At 47.9% G+C, this 17,500-nt stretch overlaps 1 protein-coding gene across 5 annotated transcripts in view; it reads right to left on the bottom strand.

Moving 5' to 3' along the window:
• The window catches only part of LOC123518544 (protein C-ets-2-like), a 283,895-nt gene that overhangs the window by 198,423 nt on the left and 67,972 nt on the right, over positions 1 to 17,500 (bottom strand). Inside the window, exon 2 of one of the 5 annotated variants that reach the window (XM_045279369.1) lies at positions 6,973 to 7,064. The exons of 3 other annotated variants lie outside the window; for them this stretch is intronic. The gene's annotated coding sequence lies outside the window, so the exon portion shown is untranslated. Of the gene's footprint in view, positions 1 to 6,972; positions 7,065 to 11,909; positions 12,223 to 17,500 lie in introns of those variants that run through there. One more of the 5 variants, XM_045279365.1, reaches the window with a different exon arrangement.

The following is a 17,500-nucleotide window of genomic DNA, read 5'->3' as shown; positions in this document are numbered from 1 at the left end:
GTCAGCAGCCCGAGAAGATTACGGAAAAATAATTACTGTACAAGTCTAAGCAATGGCTCTTGGATCTTGGAAGCGAAAACGCAAATGAGATCTCGAAAGATAAGTTAATTATGATGTTTTTCTCCCTCTGCTCACTCTCTCTCTTTCCTCCCAAAGAAGAGAAAGTGGTGAGTAAATAAGTAACAAGAAATTAACACTTGTGAGATGAGAAATAAAATTTGGTTTATTTGCAAATGTTAGTCGAAGGCATGTGAAGACTTATAGAGTAGTTCATAACAACTTGGTAATTTCGTTTTCTCTGATAGCCATCGCATCAAATTTCTGTGTTATCTGCTTGTAAAGGGCGGTCCTCATAAGCACTGAGCGAGGGTGGCTGGCCGTGTCCCTCTCGCCGATGGTTGAAAGTGATGTTGCAGGGAGGAAGATCAGAGAGGGTTAGGGAAGAACAAACAACTTTATGGTAGGCAGGAATGGTTAGAGGGTGCGTTAGCAATGACAGGTTCCCGGGGGTATAAGTTGTGGGAGTCCGTGGATGAGTGACGAGCGGCGCTGAGAAGAGACCAATTGAGCAAATCCAGTTGTGTTGGCGGGAGCTGTGTGAAAGGCAGGGCGGTCATGTGTGTGTGTGTGTGTGTGTGTGTGTGTGTGTGTGTGTGTGTGTGTGTGTGTGTGTGTGTGTGTGTGTGTGTGTGTGTGTGTTTCCTGCCGCACTCACCCGCACCTCTTTATGCCAGTGTCTCGTGTCCTCTAGGTCTAGACTGCTTGGCACCTCTTAAGTTACCGCACGCAACGCCCTCGGTCACCACGGCTTGGTCCTCCCGGCTGCTGCTTCCATGGGGGCATGACAGCCTCGCCGCGTGACTGCTTTACTGATCCAATGATTGATGGCAACGGACTCGCGATATTAAGTTTATGCAACACGACCAGTCATTCCACGCCAGCTGCTGTTGACATAACCTTGGCATCAATCCCTGCCACTGAGCTCCCCTGCCCTCAACCATATTATTACTGACTGCTCTCTCTCTCTCTCTCTCTCTCTCTCTCTCTCTCTCTCTCTCTGATAATTTCTAACAATTTTTCATATATCTAATCTGTTTCATTTTAATACGTTATTCAAACAAAAACCTATTCTTTACAGCGATGTTACTATGTGTGTGTGTGTGTGTGTGTGTGTGTGTGTGTGTGTGTGTGTGTGTGTGTGTGTGTCGCTGCCAGTTCCGGTGAGGCTCGTGTTTTGCAAGTATGGATGACGGCGTGGTGGTGTGGCTGGCGTGTGAATGAGAGGGATGAGAGGTGATTGCTTTGGCGCGGAGTGTAGTGGTGTGTGTGAACTGGTCCGGAAGGCAGGGGTAGGTGTGGCTATCTAGTATGTGCAGGGTGTGAAGGAAGGTGTGAGTTGGGTGGTGCTGTAGCGACCTGCAGTACATACAAAACAGAGAAACACACACTATTCTTCTGAACGTGGCTGGCAGAACATGCAGACCCTCCTTAATTAATCATTTACATTTCCATCAACGCTATTAATGTAACTGATCTTCAAATCACAAGCAGTTTTTTTCTATACTAAGCGTCAATAACAAATAAAAATACATAGAAACTCAAAAGAATAATAAACCACAAAACTAGAAATTCCAGCTCTATTTCACGTAGTTTAGCATAGAACAGATCACGTTAGGATAGCTAATACATTGGGTATAGAACCGCTTATCTAATATTCAGTTAAGTTAGGAAAGAATAGGTTAGGTTAGGTTGAACTCAGTAACTTAACCTACTCTAATTCAACCAGGCGAGTCTTACGCTACAAACCATATGGCAGCAAGACGAAAGAAGGTTCACTTTAATTAGTACTTGAGTGAAAACGTAAGAGTAACAGCAAGATAAGGGTCGGGACTCGTGGCTAAATGATGCTCCTAAAAATTACTACAGGGATGAGTAAATAGCGTCTTAATGAGGGAGGGAAGGAGGCTCGTGTAGTGGGAAGTGGTAAGGAGGGAAAGAAGGAAGGTCTGTCGGTAACGGTCGGATCTGAGGGAGGGAGGCAAGGAGGGAAGGAGACAGAGAGGGATAGCGAGCAGGAGAGGGAACTTGTAGAGGGAAGAGGCGCAGAGGAGGGTGAGGCGTGTATTTGTAGAGAAATGCTGAGAGAGAAAGAAAGAGAGAGAGAGAGAGAGAGAGAGAGAGAGAGAGAGAGAGAGAGAGAGAGAGAGAGAGAGAGAGAGAGAGAGAGAGAGAGAGAGAGAGAGAGAGATGCTGATTTATCGTCCCACGGGGTTTGGTTGCGTGTATTGTTAAGGCACAGCACACACGCGCACACACACGCACACACACACACACACACACACACACACACACACACACACACACACACACAGACAAGCACACAAGGCACATCCAACTAAACATACCAAAGAATACATAAGCAGTGAGCACACACACACACACACACACACACACACACACACACTAGCCGCCAAAGGTGCCGCCCATGCGTTTGGCGCGCTTAGGCGGTGCCACCTTTGTGTGTGTGTGTGTGTGTGTGTGTGTGTGTGTGTGTGTGTGTGTGTGTGTGTGTGTGTGTGGGTGGTTGGGTGTGTCTGGGAGTGGACGAGGCAGTAAATAAGGATGTGTGTGTGTGTGTGTGTGTGTGTGTGTGTGTGTGTGTGTGTGTGTGTGTGTGTGTGTGTGTGTGTGTGTGTAATGCTAACGTCAGTTCATGTTTGAGTGAACTACGTCAGTTGTGTGTGTGTGTGTGTGTGTGTGTGTGTGTGTGTGTGTGTGTGTGTGTGTGTGTGTGTGTGTGTGTGTGTGTGTGTGCAAGCGCAGCTCATAATCCATGTCTGTTTTTGTGCTCCTCGCCACTCCTCCCAAAGTTTGCCTTAAAAATACACTCCACGAAAATATTCACCACCATATATAGCACCACAACGCACCACCACCACCACCATCACCACCACAACCACAACGCACCACCACCACCAACACCACCACCACCACAACAACAACGCACCACCACCAACATCACCATCACCACCACCGCAACCACAAGGCACCACCACCATCACCACCACCACAACACACCAACAACACTAGCATCAACACCAGCAGGTAAACTCAAATACAACACCATCATCCTCTAGTCATCACCACTACGACAACAACTACAACCTCAAACCAACCACGACAATTTCTCATCACCAACACCATCATCATCATCACCATCACCACCATCTCTACCGTCCCTACTTAAATTATAATTACTACAATTACTGCCGCACTATTAATAACACCACCACCACCACAATCAGTTTTTATCTCCACCACCACCACCAACACCACCACCACTACCACCACCACCACCACCACCACCACCTCCTACTCTTGGTTTTCCCTGCAGCATCTCGTAATGTCATTGTCTGATCTATAATTTTATGATGAACGTTTATCTCTCTCTCTCTCTCTCTAGTTTTTTTGTCACTGCTTTCTCTCCACGCTCTCTTCTTCTTCTTCTTCTTCTTCTTCTTCTCTTCCTCTTCCTTCACCTCTTTCTAATAACTAATCATTTGTACTCTTCATCTGTCCTCGTCCCATTTCTTCTAATTCAACCGTTGTTCATACCTCTCTCTCTCTCTCTCTCTCTCTCTCTCTCTCTCTCCACGTGTAGCATTTTCCTCCCAGTACAGGCCTTTATTGTCCTCCCTTAGTCCTCAACACGCGAGCACTGAGAGGGAGAGGCTCAAGTAATCCACGGAAGAGGATGAGGAGGAGGTATATGGTGGTGGTGGTGGTTGAGCCGTGAACCCAAAACGAACCCGCCTCTAAATGGACCAAGATTTTTGAGCTGTGGTGGACTTTTCGTGTCATAATGCCCTTCCCCCCATTCTCTTCTCCCTCATTCGTCCCCCCCCCCCACCTAATCTCTTTTTTTTTTTTTTCCATCATATAAGGTGTGTATACATTAACGTCCTTACGCCCCTGCTGTTAATGTAGGTTCTGGTGTTAGGAGAGAGAAGAAAGACTGAAAATATGGGTTGATATATGAAAGGAGGAGGAGGAGGAGGAGGAGGAGGAGGAGGAGGAGGAGGAGGAGGAGGAGGAGGAAGTATGGAAACGGAGGGATTAAGGAACAGAGTAAGGATGGTAAGCACTCAAGTTTTCATTCTTATTCCACCTCCCCCCCATCCTCCTCCCATTCCTCCTATATGCATCCCCCTTTTCCTTTCTTATCCTTCCCTTTCTCTCTCTCTGTCCTCATCAGCCTCTTGGTATTGATGGGTTAAACGCTAAACGTAAAGAGGAGGAGGAGGAGGAGGAGGAGGAGGAGGAGGAGGAATGGAGTTGTTTCCCCATGAATCTGTACCTCTGTTATAGCTGCGTGTCTTCCTCCGTGACCCAGAGGCGATGGTTAGGAAGGTATCGGGTGCAATGATGTTGAAGAGGAGGAGACAGAGAAGGAAGAGAAGGAGGGGAGAAGAAAGAAGAAAGAAGGAGGGAGGAAGGGAGAGAGTGGGCGCGAGCGAGTCATGCCTGCTCGGGGTCCTCACTCCTCAACGCTGCCCCACATGAACCACGGGCCACACTGTGCTCGGTACCTCCTCTCACCAACCTGCCTTGTGAATGGACGAGTGAGTACGCCGCTTTTGCCAACAGCTGATCCCCGGACGTGCACAACGGCAGCTCATACGTGGCTGAAGGAGAGGGAAGGAGAAGCAGTAGCTCGGTGCCCTCTTTGCTGCCACCCAGCCCTGTTCGCCACTTAGAAACGGGTCATTAACAGCTTGATAAGATGATAAAACTCCCGTGCAAGGTTATCTTTCAATTAATGACGAGTTGGACATCCAAGCTCTCCTTCTCCTTCTCCTCCACCCCTGTCCCTCCTCGCCTCTTCATCTTCCCCTCCTTACTCCTCCCCACGTCCTCTCCTCCTCCTCCTCCCTCGCCCAAGTTGTGAATGAATCACAAAAAGAGATACCAATAATGATTTCCAGCGTGGTCGTAGCGGCGACGGGGTGCAGTGTGGGCCTCGTGCACGCCCTGCCCCACCCCGCCCCTCCACACGTGCACCCCGCCCTGCACCAGCCCTGTCGGTGACGCTTTTTTGTGTGTGCAGAATTCTATATTTACAGTTAAGGCTGGGAGGGTTGCCAGGGCCCAGCTGCAGGGGAATTATTGGATGTGAGTCAGAAGCTGAATCGCCGATAGTGACTGGATGAGGGGAGAGGGGCAACAGCGGGCCACAAGGGTGAGAGGGACAAGTGGTGAGGGTGCAAGAATAAGGCTTATGAGGGTGCAGAGAACATGACAAGGAAAGTGGGAGGAAAGTAGTGAGGGAGAAGAGAAGGCAAGGCGGTGAGAGCTACGAGGAGACGAGTGGGCGGAAAGGAGCTGCTTCATTCATGCCGAGAGGTTGGGGGAGGCCTGGAACTCCCCGCCCTGGCCATCTTGGGGCGCCGCGGTGGTGTGGGTGGTGCAGGGATGGGGTGGGTGCATTATGATCGTGTGGGTAAGTCCTCCTTCACCCCCTCCATGCCGCCCACGAGGCACAGCGACATGTAGCGCCCCGCCCACACTAAGGACCACCCCCTATCCCCATAACCCGTACTTCCGCCCCCGCCACCCCTGCCTCATCTTCCTAGCTGCGAGGGGAGGGGAGAGGCACGGATTTGTGATACATGACTAGCAAGAAAGAAGTCTTATTAGCCTCGACTTATGAAGGAACATGACGAATGCTTCATTGGCGCTTATACTATATACACACTTAATCACGCTTCTTGGTATGGGAAACAAAGAGGCCAACTTGCAGGCGAGGGAGGTAAAGCGCAGCGTGGCTCCAGTGTGACGTCTGCTGCTACTCCCGTGACTCACTCCAACACCACACTGCCCGTCGTCATCGTCATGTGTCGCTGCCTCGAGCAAAGCAGAGAAATACAATACACGTAAGGTCTGAGTGATGACTTGACGGGATGCATGTCATTGTACGGTTCTGAGAGACGGTGAGGCCTGGCGCTGCGTGGCTGAACGCCGTGCATACCGTGCTGCATCAATAGTAACGCTTCGTATTCTGGTACCAATGAATTATACTGAATATACGTACTGCAGTATGTATTTCTACCTCTACATTAATACAGGTAGGTGGTGCGTGGAACAAGGCCAGCCAGTGACCCAGCGAACAAAGGCGATCTTTTTTTGTTTTGTTTGTTTTGTATTATTGTTCACTTATTTATTCATCCTGTCGGTAGCAGCGAGAACATGCACAAGGGAAAATAAATGAACGTAAGCCTTTTCCTCCTCGTCACCTCATTGCTATTGTGTCTTAGCTGTCCAGAGCATGACGACTTACGTTGTCATACTGAACACATTCCATTCAACATAAGAAAATAAATCATCTGAATTCATTACGAAAATATCATTGTTATCTTCTTGAAACATTTTCCTTTCAGTCTCAAAACAATATTTGAGAAAGCCATCCGAAAAATAAACTTCATTCATGATAAAAATAAATTGTGGCAAATATTGTTCTGCCGACGAGCAATTGAAAGAAAGAACAGAATTTGAATAAAGTTAGACAAAAGAAAAAAAAAAAGAATGAAGAGAAAACAACGGTGATGACAGAGACACCACCACCACTACCACCACCACCACCTTTTTACGCAACACCATTCCAAGCCTCTTGCAGGAGCACTAACAGGAAAATAAAGCAGCAACATCAACAACAACAATAACACCTTAAATAACAACAGGTGCAGCAATAACCACGTTGTTTACATTGTCTGGGAAATGACACACACGCACACACACACACACACACACAGAGAGAGAGAGAGAGAGAGAGAGAGAGAGAGAGAGAGAGAGAGAGAGAGAGAGAGAGAGAGAGAGAGAGAGAGAAAGCAAACATTCGGAAGTAGCACTCAGGACTCAGTAAGCATACATGCAGTCTAACTCACTCGTACCAACAACGAACGCTCACTAACATACACAACTGGCAGTATTTGTAGTGTAAGCTTCTCGCCTCACTGCACTCGCTGACTGGGCGTGGAAACATACACTGTGTCTAACCGAGGGACAGCCTGTGACGGAAAATAATAGGGAGGTGTTACAGCGAAGGGGAGATATTGGAGGGGAAAGAGGAACCCCATTATGAAAACCTCTTCATATACACATAAACTTTGTAATATTGAGAGAGTGCTACGGGTAGTTGTTACTATATTTATTGATAGGGTGAAGAGGGTAGTGATGAAGGGAAAAAAAAGAGGTAGCGGGATGAATGAGGTGGTGGTGGTGGTGGTGGTGGTGGTGGTGGTGGTGGTGGTGGTGGTGGTGGTGGTGGTGGTGGTGTGAGCAAGGTAATTCCTAAGGCAAGGAAAAAAGAAAGAAAAACGAAGTAGGATTGGCACTGGAAAGATATGAATGAGAGAGAGAGAGAGAGAGAGAGAGAGAGAGAGAGAGAGAGAGAGAGAGAGAGAGAGAGAGAGGAGTATCAGTGGACATGAAAAGATCAGCACTACCTTGCACCACCTTGGCATTTAGGAGAACGTGAAACCCAAGACAGGGCTGCGTAGGAGGAGGAGGAGGAGGAGGAGGAGGAGGAGGAGGAAGGGTGGGAATGATTGCGGCATCCCATTATAGACTACAGAAAGAACAAGATGAGGATGAGAAAGAGGGAGACGAGTGGTATGCAAAGGGCCAGGAGGGGAAAGGCATCAGTTACCAAAGTTATAATTAGTGAATGCAGATGGCGGCAGCGATGACACACACGAGACTGATTGACAAGAAGGAGGGTGTTTCTTTAGTCACCTACCCCGTCACGTGACCCAGATTTGTGCCTCAACACGGGCTGAGAGGGGGCGGTAGGTGAGGTGATGGTGGTGGTGGTGGTGGTGAGACTACATACGTGAGTGAAGATGTGGTAATCGTGGTGGTGGTGATGGGTGAAGATCTTTGCGAGTAGAAAAGGTGAGAGGTTGATGATGGTGATGGTGGTGGTTGTGATGATGGTTATGCTCGAGAGAGAGAGAGAGAGAGAGAGAGAGAGAGAGAGAGAGAGAGAGAGAGAGAGAGAGAGAGAGAGAGAGAGAGATAGTGGTGGTAGTAGTAGTAGTAGTAGTAGTAGTAGTAGTAGTAGTAGTAGTAGTAGTAGTAGTGGTGGTGGTGGTGGTGGTGGTGGTGGTGGTGGTGGTGGTGGTGGTGGTGGTGGTGGTGGTGGTGGTGGTGGTGGTGGTGGTAGCAGCAGTAGCAGTAGTTATTACGAGGTCGTTAGCGGAGAAATATCAGTCTTTCTTGTCAACATAAAATAGCGAAAGTTTGAAGGAAGAAGAGACGAAAATTTGCGAGAGAAGTGGTAGTGGTGGTGGCGGAGGCGGAGGCGGAGGCGGTGGCGGTGGCGGCGGTGATGGTGGTAGTGGTAGTAACCTGAGAAAAATCTAAAGACAACTCTGAGACGTGATATTGAAAGAAAATGAAGAAAACTAAGACAAAAAAAAGAAGAAAAAAAAAAGAGGTACTGGTCTCCTTGTTCTGCCTGACTGACTACTGACACCCCTTTCACCCCCCCCCTTCCTCCACCCCGATGCTTGCTGTGGCCGGAGGGGAGGAGACGGGGGGGGGCGTGCACTGCTGGGAGGCGTGTGTGGCGGGGAGGGGTGAGGACAGGTGACGGAAGGAGTGGGAGGGGCAAAGGGAGAGGGGGAGGGGGTGTTGTTACCTTGTTTTTCCAGCAACACAATCTTCACCAATGCAATCAATGAGGGCAATAACTAGGAATCAATCAACGTGTGTGTGTGTGTGTGTGTGTGTGTGTGTGTGTGTGTGTGTGTGTGTGTGTGTGTGTGTGTGTGTGTGTGTGTGTGTGTGTGTGTGTGTGTGTGTGTGTGTTCACTTGTTATTTGTTGTCGAGGACGAGATATTTATAAAGAAGAGACTAAAAGATAGATAAGAGAAGAGCTTACACTACGATAACGGGCGAGAGAGAGAGAGAGAGAGAGAGAGAGAGAGAGAGAGAGAGAGAGAGAGAGTAGGGCCGGCAGTTTTGTTGTGGTCAGCAGGGAGGTGGTCTGTGCTCACCTCCACAGCTATTGTTTACTCTACCTCAGGCGCCCTTCCTGACCTCAACCACCCTCCCTTACTAAGCCTCCCTCTTTCTTTCCTTAACTGTGCCTCCCTCTCTCCATCTCTTACTATGCCTCCCTCTCTTTCTCACTGTCCCCCGTCCCTTCATCTCTTACTGTGCTATCCTCCCCCTCTTACTGTTCCTCCCTCCATCTCTCACTGTGCCTCCTCCTCCATGTCTTACTGTGCCTCCTCCCTCCATCTCTTACTATGTCCTCCCTCCATCCATCTCTTACTGTTATTTTTTTTCCTCCTCCACCTCTTACTGTGCTTCCTTTCCTTCATCTTTTGCTATGCTTTTCTCTCCCTCTTCCCTCTGTTTTTGTGCCTCCTTCCCTATTCTGCCATGTCTCCTTTCCCTTCCTTTTGATTTTCCGTCCTCCCTCCCTTCCTTCCTTCCCTCAGCTTTGCCTCTCCTCCCACGCTCTCAATATTGGTGTATTTCACTCGGGCACTGACTGAATGCTATCGACGCTTTTTTTATTAGGGTTTCTTTTCTCGTGCTTCTCTTCCCGCTCCCTATCATCTTACGCTTATTTATCACAACCTCCTCTTCCTCCTCCTCCCCTTCCTCCTCTGTCCCTACCTTGTCTTCTCACAATCTCACTAAATCTAAGTCGCGATACGGTAAAGACCCGCGCCATTATAGACTATTTCTATCGCCTGTGCACATCTCTCTCTCTCTCTCTCTCTCTCTCTCTCTCTCTCTCTCTCTCACACACACACACACATACAGTTGAACATACAAAAATGCATTAAGGTTGTTTCTGGACGAGGAGGTTGCAAGTAACTTAGCAATGTGTTGCGTTTAATCAATAAGTTAAGTAGATTTAGACTGACGGCGAAAAAAAGCAAAGGAAGGAAAAAAAAAAAAAGCAAAGCAGGAACAGGTTCACAAGTATAGAAAAGTGCAGGATGGATGGAACAGGCTCGGCAGTCAGGTAGCAAGCGCGAATATGATGGAGAGTCTGAAGAGGCAAGATCCATATACGGGCGAGGATGAGACATGACACTAAGCAAACATGAAATTAGGTAAACAGAAGCTGCCTTGTGTACGCCGACTGCCCAACGCAATCTTTACCTTTTGCACTATTATCATCATTATTATCATCATTCTGTCACCGTCATCATCATTATCAATATTATCATCATCACAATCGTCTTAACTTTTCTCATCAACACCATTAACATCACACAATCTCCTCGAAGCCCTGAGAGGACCAGTGTGAGTACTTAGTGTGCTTAGCGGACCTGAAAGGGAGGGCCGAGGGTGCGGGGCATGTGGAGGAGCGGCCAGGACGGGGCGTGAAGATTTGGGAAGAGAGAGTAGAGGTGAATGGCAGGGAAAGGGGTGCTGGTATTAGAGCGGGAGCAGGGCAGAGTGGCCAGGAGAGGAAAGAGAGGGATGTGCGAGGAGCGGGACGGGGCACAAGGTAGAGAGGTAAGGGGATGATGGAGACTGGGAGGGAGAGCAGGAAGAAAAGAGTCTGCGGGGCGGTGCAGGAGGAAGGAAGCAACAGGGCGGTGGATGGATGAGTGAGGTGAAATGCTGGCTGTGGAGTGAAGAGAATTACATCATATCTTTGGAAGTTGGGGAAGAAAGAAGGTGAGGCGGGGCAGGGATGAAGGGAATTACGGGATGCAGTAGGGTATGGATTGAGGGGCGGGGCAGGGTGGGGCAGAGCAGGGAGTTAGGTGCAAGGCGTGGCTGAGCAGGAAGAAACAGAGGTGTGGGGGAATGAGAGGAGGTAAGCACAGGGCGGACAGGAGAACGACAGGTGCAGGGCGAGGCGAAGTGAGACAGGTGAGGTGTGGAGCGAGGCGGGGAAGAAAGGGAGGTGCGAGGCAGACTGAGATGAGGCAGGGAGGCGAGTGTGGGGCGGGGTAGGTGTGGCGCGGGGCAAGGAGGTGTGGGGCAGGACAGGGTAAGAAGGGAGGTGCGGTGCGGGGCGCGGCGGGATGAGGCAGGAAAGAACGGAAGTGCAGGGGGGTGGGAGGCAGGGAGGTGCGGGCGGACAGACAGAACAGGAGTAAGAAAGGTGAGGGAGGGAGAGGGAGATAGGGAGGGAGAGAGAGAGATGTGGAGGTGCGGGGCGGGGCGGAACACGGGGGACAGACAGGCGAGGCGGGGCGGGGTGGAGGGACGCGTGAGATCAGCGAGGGTCGTCCTTGATGCAGGCAGCTGACCCAGCCTCACCTGACACAGTGCCAGCCTGACCCGATACTCAAGGCCGAAAGCTAACAAGAGATATTTGCCTTCCCGCCACACTCACCACCACTCTCTCCTCTTCTTTCCTCGTCGCCACCCGCAGGTGACCGCTGTTTACCCCTCAAACAACCTTAATCATACAGCAAACACCCACAATCCGTCCATCTCTGCGGAGCCACGATAGCAAGACGTGTAATGCGCAACGTGGTGACGCTCAGACTCTCACCTCCCTTGTTTCATCATAGAGTTTGGGCAAAAAAAAAAAAAAAAAAAAGAAAAAAAAAGCGTCATGCCTTATCTTTCTTTATCTTCCACACGCCTTGCACCGAACTGTGGCACTCTGATTTCACGCCCCGCAACACCCCGCGAGGCACTGGGCACTTGTCGATCTGGACTGCTGACCCCTAAACTCGCAGCTTTGAAGAATCCACTCATTCCTTATGCATCGTTGAGAAGAAAAAAGCTTTCCTTGGAGTGTGACCAATCAATTGTATGTCGCCCTTGAGTACACCGCAGGAGGGAAGGCACATGTGTATGTAATACAGAGACACCCCATGAATACTGATGACAAGTACCAGCACGCTCAGGCTTTACTTACGGTGTGTTCCTTGACGTCTGCGGGTACAGGCAGGGCACAAAATAAGAGTATATCCTCGAGATCAGCGTTAAAAAATCACTGTCAGATTCAAAGTTTCGTGTCACAAATCACAGAGCAAGAATACAGGGTTCAGGTCATCACCGGCACTGATGCATCCAGCACAGCGCGCCGCACTGCAACGCGCCACAGATCACACCACACCAAATTATAATCCAACATGGGAATTCACGTGGATCTCAGACGGATGAAGCCAATGACGAAGAGAAGACGCTCGCTTTCCCCCTGCGAAGTCCACGCCAGTCACTTGACGATTGAGCCACGCTAGAGTCCCTGGGTGTAAGACGGTCTCAGGTTGTAGTTGCCACCGTCTGTTTTTGAGCCTCTATTTACACCCGCGTGGCATCACTTTCCGGGGCAGTGGCGTCGCTCAGCTGCGCGTACCGATGAAGAGCGGTACCGTACACACGGGGCACGAAGGTGATCAGGCAAGGGATGCTGCAGGAGGGAAATAAAAGCTGGGATGGAGAACGTGGTGCGGGTGGTCGCTGGGTTACCTCGACTGCATCCCGGCCTTGGGGGGAAACTGGTCGCAGATCTTACGCCGTTCGTCCGCCACAAGAGCGTTCGAAACACCCTTGCCTTCACCTACGCTTTCCCTTTCCCGACAGACACAGTTAGAGATGATGAACCCAAGCAAGGATGGGTGAGTGAGTTAGCGAGTAAGTGAGTGAGGGAGGGAGGGAGACTGTGTGGGTGCGCGTCAAGTGAGGGAATTTAAATGGCGGGGGAAAGATTGGACAAAGGACGGAGGAAAGAGAAGACGGTTTAGGCTGTGGAAGCTGGGAGGGAGGGAGGAAGGGAGGGAGGCAAAAGAGGGAGGGGTTCTGTGCTCACTTTTCATGGGGGTGTGGGAGGGAAGGAGAGAGGGAGAGATGGAGGGTGCTGGGTTCCAAAAAAGACACCAGATCTTGGGCACAGGAATAAGGGCATGGAGGTGTCTGGATGAGAGAGAGAGAGAGAGAGAGAGAGAGAGAGAGAGAGAGAGAGAGAGAGAGAGAGAGAGAGAGAGAGCTGGATGGCTAATAATTTCCTTTCTCTAAAATTAAACGTATTACGAGTAACATCATAATACGAATATATTTCTCTCTCTCTCTCTCTCTCTCTCACACACACACACACACACACACACACACACACACACACACACACACACACACACCAAAAACCCAAGTTAATGCTGTGAATGAACTTCAGAATTACTGTTTCATTCATCTATAGGGCGAGGTTGGCTGCTGGCCGGAGGAGAGAGAGAGAGAGAGAGAGAGAGAGAGAGAGAGAGAGAGAGAGAGAGAGAGAGAGAGAGAGAGAGAGAGAGAGAGAGAGAGAGAGAGAGAGAGAGAGAGAGAGAGAGAGGGAGAGAGAGAGAGAGAGAGAGAGGAGTAACATGAGAAAAGGAGATGGTGAGAGAGAGAGAGAGAGAGAGAGAGAGAGAGAGAGAGAGAGAGAGAGAGAGAGAGAGAGAGAGAGAGAGAGAGAGAGAGAGAGAGAGAGAGAGAGAGAGAGAGAGAGAGAGAGAGAGAGAGGGATATTTTAAGTGGTGTGAATCGAGAACTCAGAAGAAAAGGGACAGAGATTTAAGAGTTCGATGACAGGGTGAAATAGAAAACCTGAGAGAGAGAGAGAGAGAGAGAGAGAGAGAGAGAGAGAGAGAGAGAGAGAGAGAGAGAGAGAGACATGTATAAATCACCTAATTATATCTTTCGTACTCTTAGTTTAACAAGCCATCTCTCTCTCTCTCTCTCTCTCTCTCTCTCATGTGGCAAAACTCCCGTAAAAACAATATCACTGGGAAGCCCCGCCAACCAGCCAACCAACCAACCCAAAAGGCAGCAAAAACCAAGACTCGGAGCCGCTCAAATCCCTTCTGAAAGTCGCCAGCAGAGAGCGCGGGCGAACATGCGTGTATTTTCAAGGGTCGGAACTCAAACAGGGCGGGAGACGAGGCGTGCACTGCGGTGTTGATATAATAATTCTTCTTATTACTTCTTCGGTGCCTCTATTTTTTTTTTTTTTCACTAGTCACCTCTCCTCCCCCATCCCACCACCACCACCACCCCACCCTCCTGTAAAATCTCTCCCCCCATGAAGTCAGTCTGTCTCCTTTCTGTCTCTTCTCTTCTCTTCTCTCTCTCTCTCTCTCTCTCTCTCTCTCTCTCTCTCTCTCTCTCCTCCACCACCACCCTCCAACTCCTCCTCCTCCTCCTTCTCCTCCTCCTCCTCCTACTCCTCCTCCTCCTCCTCCTCCTCCTCCTTTCCAACTCGTTCCCCTCCCTCACGTCCCTCCTTACTCCCCATTGCGTTTTATTGGAGGTCATTGTTTTCCTTCTTGTTCTCTTTCTCTGTTTTCATTCTTTTCTTCCTCTATTCTTCGTTTTCTTCCTTTCCTACTCTCGTTTAATTTTTGTGTGTTTATCTTTTATCAAGTCTGTCATAGTACAACGTCACCTGTCGCTTCAGGCACTGGAGAGAGAGAGAGAGAGAGAGAGAGAGAGAGAGAGAGAGAGAGAGAGAGAGAGAGAGAGAGAGAGAGAGAGAGAGAGAGAGAGAGAGAGAGAGAGAGAGAGAGAGAGAGAGAGAGAGAGAGAGAGAGAGAGAGAGAGAGAGAGAGAGAGAGAGAGAGAGAGAGAGAGAGAGAGAGAGAGAGAGAGAGAGAGAGAGAGAGAGAGAGAGAGAGAGAGAGAGAGAGAGAGAGAGAGAGAGAGAGAGAGAGAGAGAGAGAGAGAGAGAGAGAGAGAGAGAGAGAGAGAGAGAGAGAGAGAGAGAGAGAGAGAGAGAGCGCAATGGTATCTCACGTTATTTTCACTTCAGCATCTCATCGCTTGGTCAGGCTGTGTTTGTGGTGGATGAGGAGACCACGAGGAGGGGACACAGATGCACAACGCTTATCTTTATTGCAAATTCCCCAAATAAATCTCCTCTGGTCTTTCAATCTCATACCTCGTGACTACTCTCTCTGATTCTTTAAAGCTCCACGCAAGTAAATAACACAAGCAAAGATTTCCCTACGAAAATCTGATCACAAATACAACCCAACCCAACTATAATGAATATTTGCAACCTAACTTAATCTATTTATGAGTAAAGTTATTTGTTGTTATAAACTACAATATAACTGCAATACAATTTTCCCATCGTAATCTAACTTATTGATGGAAAAAAAATTAGTTATAGAGTAATATTAGCTTGCCAAATGCCTCCTATACAATTACATTTACCGTATTACTTTTAAAATTCAATATATCAAGGAAAATACTTCATCGTTTTATCTGTTCATCATTTCCAAGTCCGTGTATCTCAGCTGGGCGGGTCAGGAATAGTATAGCTGTAGTATAATTATTGTCTGATAGCTTATATGTAAATATCTCGTATTTCGTTCTTATTCTGTCCTTGTTTAATACTCTCTTTTAATTCACCTTAGCAAAAACAAAAGTTATTGCTTACTATAAAAGACTGTCTCTCTTGCTTCCCTTTGCCAAAAAAAGAAGTTATTGTTTTATCATAAAGGAACGCCTCTCTTTTAACCATTTTTCATTATAAAGTCTAACGAGTTCCGTTTTATACAATAGTGTCTTATCTCCTAAAATGATCATAAAAAAATGTTGCAATTGTCTAAGTTCAGTGTAATGAATCATCACACCGCTGTTCTGGAGTGTTCAGTTTAACGCTACGCAGCCATCACACACACACACACACACACACACACACACACACACACACACACACACACACACACACACACACACACACACACACACACACACACACACACTGGAATTACGCTCACGACCAGGTCCCCTCACAAGTCTAAACACGACCACAAAAAATAGATGAGATTTTTTCCCCTCTTCTCTTAATGGATTGTTATGACATCCAACGCCTGTCTCCTTCCGGTCCAGAGACTGATGCATCCTTAAAACTGTACAGCTACATAAACAGTGACCAGCGAGGGAAAGGAGACGAAAAGGGGGCGAAAAAATGGTTGGAGGAGTTTAGCGAGCGGCGAACACAAGACTCACGAACTTATCAGGTGAGGATGAGTGCATAAACATAGCTCTTTGTTCCCCCACCTGACGAAGAAGGTCTCCTCAGTCTGGAAGCTACTGCAGTGTATTGTATTGTATTGTACCTCATTTTGACCCCAGCAGTAAAATTTCAGGTAGTGGTGTTTCTTTTATGTATTTTCACTTCAGTTCAAGCAGTGAAGTTTCTGAAGCTATTGTACTGTACCTCATTTTGGCTGCAGCAGTGAACTTCCTGATGGTGGTTCTGCTATTTCATGTTTTTTCTTTTTTCACTGTAGTCCATTCCTTTGTTCCGGCAGTGAATTTTATGGTGGTTGTAGTTATTCAAAATCGCTGTAGTTTCTTTTTTTTCTATTCATCTTTTTTTTTTTTTTAGTTTACTTCAACCCAATGTCTAGTTCTGAGTTATTTTTTTTCACTGTACTCCATTTCTTTGTTCCGTAGTGAAGTTTCTAATGGTTGCAGTTATTTGGAATCGATGTGGCTTCTTCTTTTGTTTCAACAGAATTTCCTAATATTCTTTTCGTTTAGTCTATTTCAAACTAATATCTTTTTCAATAAGTGATTCTTTTCCTTCATTTTCAATCACTGCAACTTGATCTTTTGTTCAAGCAGTGAACATTTCTGGAGGTAATGGTATTATTTGCTTTTTAAATCAGTGTCCTATTTCTTCCTTTAGTAGTGAAAGTTCTGGCGATGAATTTGTTAATCTTTAAACCAGCTCACTCGATTACTTGCTCCAGCAGTGAAATTAATAACACAACATAAAAATCAATCACAGGAGGGAAGAAACGTGCAACTCACAAGCCCGCCCAGTTTTAAACACACCGCTTCAACGAAATTTGGAAATGGTCGATAAATTTACTGTTCCACCGGCGCCACTTCAGCTCCTCTGTCCAATTTTTTCCTATCTCATCGTCTCTTGACACGTTCTGCTTGGGTTCCCGCACCACCTGTAGGCCGCTTTTCATCTCGCAACGGTACACCAAACGACCCAAGCTGATCCAAGTGTGTGTGTGTGTGTGTGTGTTTTACGTTTACGTGTCTGCTGGTAACATACGTTTGGTTTTGTTCGTGTTTAAACAACATTTATGCAATTTTTTTCTAGTTGCTTCTGTGTCGGACGGGTGGGGGAGTGGAGGCAGACACAGCTGTGGGAACAATGCACTATAGCGAGTTGACCAATAAAACACAACCACAAACACACACACACACACACACACACACACACACACACACACACACACACACACACACACACACACACACACACACACACACACACACACACAAGACAAGGGACCACAGCTGCTTAAAACATGATACAATAACCATAAACGAAGTGACTGGCAACACTTACGTACAAATGCAGACACGAACACACACACACACGTGACTCGATGAATGCTGTTCTTTTCCCCAAGCCAAGAACAAAAAGATGGAAGTCCGTAAATCTCTGTCACGATAAAGATACGTTATCACGAACACCACACAAACAGACGTAACAAG

Source organism: Portunus trituberculatus, chromosome 44 (genome assembly GCF_017591435.1).
Source record: "Portunus trituberculatus isolate SZX2019 chromosome 44, ASM1759143v1, whole genome shotgun sequence".
Classification (NCBI taxonomy): Eukaryota; Metazoa; Arthropoda; class Malacostraca; order Decapoda; family Portunidae; genus Portunus; species Portunus trituberculatus.
The sequence above is the reverse complement of the archived record's forward strand: the minus strand, read 5'-3'. Positions and strand labels throughout refer to the sequence as shown.